Here is an 11,484-nt window from a genome sequence, read left to right on the forward strand (position 1 = left end):
TAAAATAATGTGGTGTGGAACACTTGATGCTACACTTGACATACTACAGAGAGATGACGGAAGGCAGAGTGATCGCAGCAGGCCTCCCGGAAGTCGTTACACTGAAGCAGAGTTCTGACAGTTGCATGTGAGTTTGGCAGCTGGGTAGGGATGGGCGCTCTGGGTAGAGGGAACCATACATAAAAAAGTGCTGTGAGACTCAATATACAAACGGACAAACGTGTGTGTGTGTGTGTGTGTGTGTGTGTGTGTGCGCGCGCGCGTGCGTGCGGGGGTGTGTGCGTGTTTATGCGCGCATGTGTGTGCATGTGTGCGCGTGTGGGGGTGCATGTGTGTGCGTGTGCACCTGTGTGCGTGTGTGTGTGTGTGTATATGAAAGGTAACTCCAATCCGCAATTTGCAGCAACCAACCCTGGAAGCCAACCAATAACCCTTATAACAATCAGCCCCAGATGGCCAGGTCTTGGTTAATAACTGACAGCCTCCCTAACTTTTGCCCCCATTTCTAGCTTCCGACCAACTGGAATAAAGATAATATTCACCTCTAAACAGTCACGTGTCCCACTGCAGGTGGTTAGTCCGCCTCCAGCTTCTCCAGGCCAACAGCCTCCAATCAGGGCACCCTGGAGGCCTTTGTTTTTTCGACACTATAAAGCTTTCCCACTCCTCTGCCAGCTTTGGATTCTCTGCCAAACGCCCATGATGGTGGGTGACTCCCTTGCTAGAGCAAGTTCAAAGTAAATAGCCTTTGCTTACTTTCATCTGGGAAATCTTCATTTAATTTCACAGCACAGAGGCGTGAAACCCTGTGTTTTGTGTAAAGAACTAAAAGTGTATAGTTATCGTAGGTGGTTGTGTGTGTGTGTGTGTTTCTGCGAATGTAAACATGTATAAATTGAGGGGAGGGCAATGGTAGATGGGTTTGGAGAAACAGGCAATAGGTTTTTGTATAATGTATTAGCCAACTACTGCTGTAGAATAATACTATCACAACCTTTGGTGCTTCAAATGACACACATGTATTATCTCCATCCATGTGGGTCAGGGGTCCAGGCATTCTTAGTTCACATAAGGTCTCAACTGGGGCTGGGCTCATCTGAGGCTGGTCTGGGGAAGGGTCTGTTCCTGGTCCATGTGGCTGCTGGCAGCCTTCAGCTTCTTCTGGACTTTGGTCTGAGGGCCTCAGTTCCTTCCAGGCTGGAGGTACTGGAGGAGGCAAAATAATGGCCCCCCAAAGATGTCCATGACGTCATACCTAGAACCTGTGAATATATGCCCTTACGTGGAAAAAGAAACTTTGCACATGTGATTACAGCTAAGGACCTTGAGACGGGGGGTGTGGGGGGCAGGTACCTGGATTAACCAGGTGGGCCCAGTCTAATCATGTGGCTCTTTAAAAGTGGGGAACTTCTCCTGGTTATCGTTACAAAGGAATGTGAGAATGCAAGAGGGGTCAGACTGTGGCTGGGTGTGAAGATGGAGGATAAGGGTCACAAGCAAAGGAGTGCAGGCAGCCTCCAGGAACTGGAAAGGGCAAGACCACATGCTCCCCGAGGGCCTCTGGAAGGAACCCAGCTCCTGATCTGTGCACTGCGCAAAGGTCCCCAACCGGACCAAGCATGTGGCGACTGAAACCCTGCCTATGCTCTGCTCACCGAGCAACACCCTGTCCCAGTGGTGTCCACCCATCGGGGGTCACCTGTCTAATTTGTCCACCTGAAGACGGTACCATTTCCTGAATCTCTCTAGAAGGAATGTCGTTGTATACTTTGCCCAAAGGTACCAGACAGCAAGTCCTCTGTCTGTTTTCACAAACGCCTCCACAAAGTTTCTGTTACCTGCTCCCTGGAAACGACGCTTAGAAATAAGTGACATTTTGCTCTTAACTCAAAGAGACCTAGGCTCTAATTTTAGTGGGATTTTCTTCCCCCACTGCCGAGCAGTCTTCTTCATTTGTATAATCCCCAGAGCCTATACTGTGAGCCAAGCAGACAGGGCTTGACGAAAGTCTGTTGCACTGAAATGACTAACTGATTAGCAAAGGGACTTGAATGCCGAGGCTTCCACATCAGCGCTGCGGTAGGGAACGGTCCACCACAACAGCTCCCATTTATGGAGGCCACCCTAACTGCCAGGGACCGTGCCAGGCAACCTGCCTTCCTACGACCCCAGGCCTCACAACAACCCTACCACATACGACTCGTAGTTCCCAATTTCCAAATAAGAAAAAAAATACAAGAGTAGGGTTAATTAACTAGCCCAGGGTCATAGAATCAGTAAGGACAAAGCTGAGATCAAATCCTGGCCTCTGGACACCAACCGATGTGACTTCCTCTGAGAAGCACTTCCCATCATAAACTGCCCAAAGGAAAAAGAGAATCAGGATTCACAGAAGGCAGCTTCTGCAAATCTGCTCTTCGAGACTACTTTTCATCTCAGTTGGGGTAGGGGACGGTGTCTAATAATATATATTATTCTTGTAACTAGGTTAAGTTATTCACTGTCCTACAATGCAAATCTTTACTCACACAACGTATCATTATTCACACAAATGACACCCATAACTCAGATAATAAAACTTGTACAAGAATGTACGTTATGAACACTGTCAAAACTACCTCACAACCCCAAACGCCCATGGTGTTAGGTGACACACTCTTCCCTGTGCACAGAAATTTTAAGAGGATGCACTTCCGAGCTAGACACTGCTTCAAACAAAGCCCAGTGGGGAAGGGCCACGTGGAAGCACTTTATCTTCAAGGAGGAGGAAGGGTGAGAGATTTACCTGCGGGCTCATCCCGGTCTCCTTTCTCCACCGGATGGAGTACACTCGACAGTTCATTAGGTCCCTCAGTCTCCTGGGATTGTCCTCTAGACCCTGCAGGAAACCCCTGGGAAGCAGGAGCCCCTGGCGGGCCAGTCCCACCCATGCGCACGTGTACGATTTCTCCCTCATCAGGTGACGGTGCACATCAGGGCTCCCAAGCCTGTGGGAACTTGTACTGTGGCAGCTTTGACGAGACCTTTCCAACAGCACGAAGTACACAAGACATCGCCAGGGCACATTTGCAAGGAAACAAGATGTGTGGCTAAGAGGTGGAAGGAGGGGGGCAGAAGGGGCCAAGCTGATCTAGGGTGAGGTACAATCCAGGTCCAGTTCAGTCTGAACATCTAAACTGACCAAATGCATATAGAAACAACGTGTCATTGGTAATATATAAGCACAATACAATGCTCGATACATATTAATACTGCATAAACAAGAAGTTAGAGTAGATAGGTACACAATTACTAAGACTTCTAAGAACTTCAGATAATTAATACTTAGAGTTTATGGAAGCCTGGGCGCCACAGCTACTGAAGCCCGCGGGCCTAGAGCCCGTGCTCCGCAACAAGAGAAGCCACCACAGTGAGAAGCCCGTGCCCCACAACTAAAAGTAGCCCCTGCTCGCCACAACTAGAGAAAGCCTGCGTGCAGCAACGAAGACCCAACGCAGCCAAAAAATAATAAATAAATAAATAAATAAATAAATTTTTTAAGTACATTTAAAATAAATAAAGAAATGAGAGATGGACTTAAAACTGTGAGAAAACAGTAATATACTAGGAACAGAACAGCAGGCAAATAGAGCACCCAGAAAGAAAAATGCAGTCATTGAAATTTTAAATAAAGTTAATGAATGGGCAAAAGTGACATTTGAAAAAGATGATGATATAATAAGGTGTTCTAGATATTAGCTGTGATAACACTTCGATATTACTGTAAACATAATCCAGAGAGATAGAGACAGAAAAATATGAAATGTAAATTCACAGGGATCATGGGAAAAGGAGGCATGACATACATCTAATAGGAATAAGATAACAATGGGGTCAATATGTAATGAGGTAATGACCAGAAAAATTGAGAATTTCCCAGAACTGCCAAAGGACATAAACATTCAGACTCAGGAGGCATGCAAGTCCCAACACAGATAAATACACAGAAAATCACATCTGGACCCAATGTCGTGATATTGAGTAATGTCAACAGCAAACAGAAGATCTAAACAGACAACTCGAGAGAAGAGAGAGTACCTACACTGGAATGACATTTGGACTAAATTACTGAATTTTAGGAAAGGTTTTTTAGTCATTATGATATTTGAAGAATATCTTAAGAAGAAAGAAAGAAGGAAAGAAAGGAAAGGAAAGGAAAGGAAGGAAAGAAGGAAGGGAGGGAGGGAGGGAGGAAGGCAGGCTGTTATACCCAAAGGATAAATGCCATCTCTACCAGACAAGAAGTCCTGTCTGGAGGCAGTTTTGACAAAGACCCTTCTGTGAACTGAAGGAGGTCAGACTACACTGGGCTTTGGTTATCAGCTTAAATTCTTCTTCTCAAGAGCCTCTTTGGCTGCTTATTTCAAAGGTAGTGGGGAGACCATCTACCTGGGCAGGTGGGGCCTCTGTGTGCTCTCAAGTATGACATGGTCGAGTGAAGCAGATCAAGGTCTCTGACCCCGTTTTCTCAGCACCTTTTGCCCCTCAACTTGAACATTCAGATTTCCCTGCATCCACCTCCAGTGTAGCAAGTGACTTGTATAAAAGGCAAATCAGACCATGTGACTCTTCTTCCCAGCTCCCAGCTTCGTTTGCAGCCCCAAGTCCAAATGCCTAAGCCAGACCCTTGTGACTTGCTCCTTCCAACCTGCCCAGCACCTACCACCCTCTCACCCCAAGCTCACTCCTGCTTCAAGCCGCTGAGCCCCTGTGCTTCCCCGGATGGTCACTCCTCTCTCCCTGCCGAGTCTATGCATATGCCGTCTCTCTAGTCAAGCCACCAAACTAACAACTCCCAAAGTCTAGGTGTGACCTCAGAGCTAAGAACTAGAAGGCAACACCTGGCATCTGGCAGCTGGCCTGGTGTCCTCCTGCTGAATCCAAACATTTCACAGAATATCAACACCAGACAAGGCCACTCTGCCCGTGACGGATCAAGACAAACAAGACCATTGCATAATCATGAACAAGAACTTTATCCAAACCACAAAAATGTCCAAACATCCCCCATCGTGACTGACGGAGTGACTGCTGCTTCTTTGGAATCACAGCTGTAGCTGTCACCCCACCTTCCCCTGAGAGCTGAAGGATCCTTGCCTTGATTTATCTCTACGTTTGTTTCAAAAGCAGCTGGGGTTGAGACTTCCCTGGTGGTGCAGTGGTAAAGAATCCGCCTTACAATGCAGGAGATGTGGGTTTGATCTCTGGTCAGGGAACCAAGATCCCACATGCCACAGGGCAACTAAGCCCGCACGCCACAACAACTGAGCTCACGCGCCTCAACTAGAGAGCCTGCGTGCCGCAAACTACAGAGCCCACGTGCCCTGGAGCCTGCGCGCCACAACTAGAGAGAGAAAACCCACACGCCACAACTAGAGGGAAGCCTGTGTGCCGCAACAAAGAGCCCGCATGCTGCAACTAAGACCCGACACAGCCAAAAATAAATTAAATAAATAAGTAAATAATAAAATAAATCTTTAAAAAAAAAAAAAGCACCTGGGGTTTGACAGAGATGTTTTGCAGCTGTGCTTTAAGAGACATGTGCCTGAACCTACTCCGACCTGACCACAGGAGCCAGCCTACGCAAAAGAGACCGCGAGCTGTCTGGAAGCTACCTTTGCTTCATCATTATGCTAAGATCTCTGCCCAATGGGGGGATCTGTACTCTGCTAGGCACAATTCGTGCCTTGTGCAGAGAAGCAGGGAAGACTTCGCATGCCCTGGCTGTCTCTGGAAATCTCTGCCCCCTTCCTAGTTCCCTGATGACATGCCTGCCTCCTACCCCTTAAAATTCCCTCACTCCCCTTCCCTCGGGGAGAAGGTGTTTTTAGAGCAGGCGCTCTCCCTCCTCCATTCCTTGATTGATGAATAAAGTTTCTGCTCTGCTACACCCAACCCGGTTTCATCTGATTGACATTTGCAACTCTAGGCAAAGGACCCATTGAGATAACATAGCCTCACTCCAATCTCCCTTCCATAGGGGAGATCTCCCTACAGGTAAGATATAGGTAGGATACCCAAAACTAGGATTACCTGCTTTTTCACTGCATCCAATCCAGAGCAAAGCCCACTTCCTTAACTCCTTCCCATACCACCTAACACAGACCCCAACCCTACGTGAGTCTCTTCCAGCACACTCTGACAATGACTCCCCCACCAGAAGGTAACCAAGCCCCCTCGTTCATTGCAGGTGCATTCCTGGCGGGGACTGGCTGGAGGGCATGGACCGAGATCTCATCAGAGACCTTTCCTTTCCCCTCATCCCAGGTAAGCTGTGACTGGCAGGTCAGAGAAGAGCTCTCAGGCTTTCCTCTCTGCGTTCACGGCACCCAGAACAAAGCTCTCCCCACCTCTTCCCACCCTGTGCCACCGGCAAAACCCAGGAGCAATTCCCAGGGAATAAAAATAGCGTCTGAGTAGTAAAATAAAGTCTAACCTTTTCTTTTCCTTTGCGCTTAGTCTAGTTTCACTCACTCTCAGAGCGGCCGCGGCCAGAGGCCGCGCACTGGACGCTTCAGACTAGAAATCCTGGTGCAACATGGCTGAGCCCACACTTCAGCTCTCCCGCCGTGTGCAGAGACGCTGCACCCCGCCCTCAATCCAAGATGGCAGCGGCGGCAGCGGGCCGTGCGCAGAGGCACCGCACGTGGCACTGCCAGCTGGAGCGGGGAGCCGTGCAGCTGCGCCTGCGCCTGCGCCTGCGCCCGCCCGCCCTGCGAGAACCCCACCCCTCCCTTGCCAGATCCCCAGAAGCAGCCCCGCCCACGGCCTGGGGGTGGTGGGAGAGCATGCGCACTAGAGCCCCACCCGTGCCTCTGCCTTCTCTGATCAAAGAACGGAGCTTTCCTTTGCTTCTGAGCCCAACTTGGTCTCGTTCTACTGGCTCCATTGACACCAGGAAGAAGGACCCTTGCTGGGGTTGGTAACACCTGTGTTCCATTTCTTCCTGTATCCACCTTGCTGTGTCCCACTGAAAACTAAGAGCTTTCGGGGGCACAGGCTTTCCTGGAGGAGAGCTGCCCCCATACAACCAGCTTCCACGTGGAGGCCCCTCCGTGTTTAAGTTACAAGGGACTTCCCCGGAGGTCCAGTGGTTAAGACTCCACGCTTCCACTGCAGGGGGCGTGGATTCGATCCCTGGTCAGGGAACTAAGATCCCACAGTCAGCGCGGCAAGGACAAAAAAAAAAAAAAAAAGACAGATGTGGTGATAGTTAAGGTCATGGTGAAACAATGTCAGAGGAAGCAAGTGGCAAGCAGGACCATGAGACAGTGAGAGGGACGATTCCTCTTTTATTTTACTTATTTATTCTGCTAACGTGATTATCCCTTATGAGCCAAGGGAGAGGCCTGGTGGTCCTGCACACTGTGTGCCCCTCGCCACTGTCCTCCCCCAGGCTCCGTCCTCTGAACGTAGAAGCTGCTTCTGGTTCTAACTCATTGCATCATGTCTACCTAGAGCAGCGCCTGGCGGATACCGGTGCCCGCACACGTTTCAGATGATTGGTGGGTGAATTGACCCATGGCTCTCCCAGCTTAACCAGAAAATGTTCTCTTCTCCTTCTTTGCCTTTCTGTCCCCAACTCAATGCATCAGAATTCTCATCCTCCAGGGCCCAATTCAAATGTCACCTCCTCCACAGAGCCTTCTCTGGAACTCGCCTTAAGAAGGAATCACTTCTTCCTCTGTATTTCCTGAAGAAGTCAGCAAATCCTTACGGAGAAATGAAGGCGAGGGAATGAGTGAAGACCAGACCCCTGGTATGGAGACACTTCTAAAAGCTCACCTTGATTTTGCCCTTCTATTCCATCTCATGCCACAGATAAAATAAATACATGAAAATACCATTTTGTCTTTGGACTTTGCCCTTTCATGAAGCAGCTCATAAATAGTAAACCTCATTACACAACGCACATTCCAATTAGAAGCTCACAGCCCAGAAGCAGAAGGATGGGTCTGCCCCCTGCCATTGTGAGCAAACGAACCAGTAATAAATCCCCAGTTAGCCAAGAGGAACAGGGCTTGAATATCTCTCCTTACTTTTTTTAGCCCTGCAAACAGGGCTGTGGGGTTGGCATTCAAGAGGAAAAAAATAAAGTCATTTTAAATTTGCAATGATTTATGTCTTGCCAGGTAAGTTATTTAAAGTTGCTCAAGAATAACACTAGGGAAAGTCATTATAATATCAGAAAGGTTATAGCTATATATCTATATCGACACATATATGAGACATCATCTTCTTATAGATGTTAAATATCGATACAACGAAAAGTTCAAGAATTTTTGATGTTACCAGATCTGGTGTTTTATAATTAATTAATTACAATTACTTTGGCCGATTTCTAGTTGGGTGATATCAATTAGGCTTTTTGAACCTAGATTTTCTCATTCTGTACAGTAGTGACGTTGTATATAAAGCTCTATTTTAAAGTTTTTAGAACAATTTCGGGACAGTTTCATGCAAGCAATGAAAGTTCCCTTCCTTCTCTCCCCCTTTGACAAATAGGATCTGTTCGACCTCTTGGCCAGGCATCTCAAGCATTTGCTGGTCTGCCCGCTGGTCTGCCCCTAGGATCCTCTCCAACCCTCCAACTCTAAAGAGTTAAACTCTACGAAGGCCTTTCCCGAATATTCCTTTGTTCGTTTATCCATGTCAGTGCTCCCTCCTGGAATACCTCTTCCATTCAGCAGCTGTACAAATTGTCCCCATGGTCCCAGGCCTGGATTAAAGCTCATCCCTGCTGTGGAGCTTTCCTTGACATCTGCAGCCCTTAGCTCTCCCTGCTCTGGGCCCAGAGAGCCCGGTTAGCTGTCATAGAGTGTTGACATCAGATCATCTTCTGCCCTCTGGGTTGGCAAAGGCAGAAAAGTAAACAAATGATTACAGTGAACTGTGAAAATGTTCTGAATGGAGATGAAAGGGAGTCATTCTGTCTGTGGTTAATGAAGGGACCACTGAGCCTTGGATCCATTGAGGGGGTGCTGTTTATAAGGAAAATGGAATCTGAGACTCTTGCATGTTGGATGGTGCTGACCGGGAGAAGACAGACCACCTGGAGGGCATGGGGAGGAACAGAGTGTCAGGTTGGTTCAAAACCCACAGCAAGCAAATGTCACCAGTGCTGCAGTGTGACCCTGGCAGCCTGCCCAGGGACGCAAGCAGTGCCTGGCACCCCTGAGCTTTGTGCTGGGAAAGATGACAACAGAGTTTGGTCTGAATACCGCATCATCTAAATGCAGGCTGCTGGGAGGGTACAGTCACTGTGGCTGGGCTCTCCACCGCCCCCCCTCCCCCTCCCCCAGGCCTTCTTGCCCTGAGTGGCTTGAGGCAGTGCAGGAGGCCGGCGAGAGCCAGCGGAACAGGCAGCCAAAGTGGCCACCGGGAGCAGGCAGATGTGACCGGCTCTGGGCTCCCACGAGGCCAGACCTTAGCCCCTCTCTAGAACTGACTTCAAAACTTGGCTGGAAGAGCATCACCTGGACTTATGCAATGGCCTGCACGTGGCTTGGACGTCCGGGATGGGGGGAGGCAGCGCTGTCGCTAGAGCTTTAGAGAAAAATGACTCTAATGAGGACAGTAATAAGAGCAGCCGGCACATGGCCAGCTCCGTACCAGCCTGTCGGAATTGCCTCTACTCCCATCTCCAGATACAGCTGCGAGCTGAATTTCACTCACCCCATTTTACAGATGACAGCACCACCAAAATTTGTGGGTCATTCAACATCCAAGGGTATCGCGCTAAGCACTAGAAAGGTACTACCTCGTTTAATACTCACAAGAGCCCCATGAGGAAGGTGCTATTAGGATCTTCATTTCACAGATGAACAAACCGAGGCTCCGGGCTCTCAGTATTTGCACACAATCAACACGTTGTGAGCTGGTTTCAAACCTGCAACTAAGTCACTCCAAATTACCACCAGGAAGTCTCTGGGGAAGGCACCCTGGAGGGCAAGGTGGCAGGAGGGGGAGGGAAAATGCTTCCATAGAGCAGCTTCAGTCTGGATCGGTCTGACTGCAGGCCAACAGTCAGGGGAGCTGCTGCCCTTTTCCAGGTGGCCTGGAGCGAAACAGCTCATGTCTTAGGCCTCCCATTTCCAAGGTGGGAACAGTACTCTGGTTATGACGGTGAATTCCCTTCCAAAATCCAGCGCTACGACCTGGATGAACCTTGGAAACATTACGTTAAGTGGAAGAAATCAGCCACAAAAGGTGACACACTCAATGATGCCACTTATATGAAACACTCAGAGTAGGCAAATCTATGGGGACAGAAAGGAGATTAGTGGTCGTAGGGGCTAGACGGGGTGGGGGAGGGGAGTGACTGCTGCCGGGGATGGGTTTCTTTTGGGGATGATGAAACTATTCTGGAATTAGAGAGGGGTGATGTCATACAACTCTGTTCATATCTCAAAACCCTGAAATACACACTTTAAAATGGTGAATTTTATGGTATATGGATTATACGCCAATAAAATAGATCAATTCTTTTGATGTTCAGGCTGTGTATTAGGCTCGCGATTTTTATTTATTTTTATTTTTTTTGGTCTACCCTGGAGTAGGCACTTATATCTAAGAAGGAAGGAGGAAGGACGTCAAGGTGCTTTGAATCTAGAGTCATGTCAGCACTTTCCCACACATTAAATCATTAAACCTTGGCCTCAGATCTTTGAGCACGTATAGTGGTTCTAATTTTATCTCCAGGAAAGTGAAGCTCAGAGAGGGGCGATTTCAGTGGAGGGTGATGTGAAGAGTCAGCACTTTGCGGCCTTAATAAAACAAGCAGCTGTCAGGGGAATGGGGCTGCCCGTGACTATTATTAATAGCGGAAGTCCCAACAGCAGGATAGTAACGCTGACCCACAGGTGTGCAGAGTTCCGTGTTCCCGGGGCCTTCCAGCCACTCGACATGTGTACCTCCCTTGAGTATCTGAATCGAGGCAAGAGCTATTCTTATCCTTACCTTCTGAGCGAGGCTCAGAGAGGTTACATGACTCACCCAAGGTCACAGGCCCATCGGAAACCTGGAGGCATGGGTAGTGACAGCGTGCTGGGAGGGTCCTGACTTCAAACGGAGATGGGCATCGTGGAGAGCACACACAGCTGGGACGGAGAAGGCTCCGCAGGTGAAACCGCAGAGGGTCCGCCCCCTCCAACAGGATGCATCATCTTCTGGCAGCTCACGTTGTCCCAGCAAGTGAAAGGCTGTCAAGGAAAGTACTGAGTTCTCCGCTACTGGAGGCATCCAAGCCGAAGCCGCCCAGAAAAGGAGGCTGAGGAGCAGGCCCCCAAGGAACGGGTGCAGGTTGAAGCGGATGAACCCCCAGGCCCCTCATCATTCCTGCATCCTGGGATCCTAAGACAATACGCAGACGTCCCTGGGTTTGTCCGAGCCTCCTGGGTCTTACATATCTCAGCAGGTCCTGTCTTCTGCCCGAGTTAAGATTGG

Source organism: Balaenoptera acutorostrata, chromosome 17, assembly GCF_949987535.1.
Source record: "Balaenoptera acutorostrata chromosome 17, mBalAcu1.1, whole genome shotgun sequence".
NCBI classification, from domain to species: Eukaryota; Metazoa; Chordata; class Mammalia; order Artiodactyla; family Balaenopteridae; genus Balaenoptera; species Balaenoptera acutorostrata.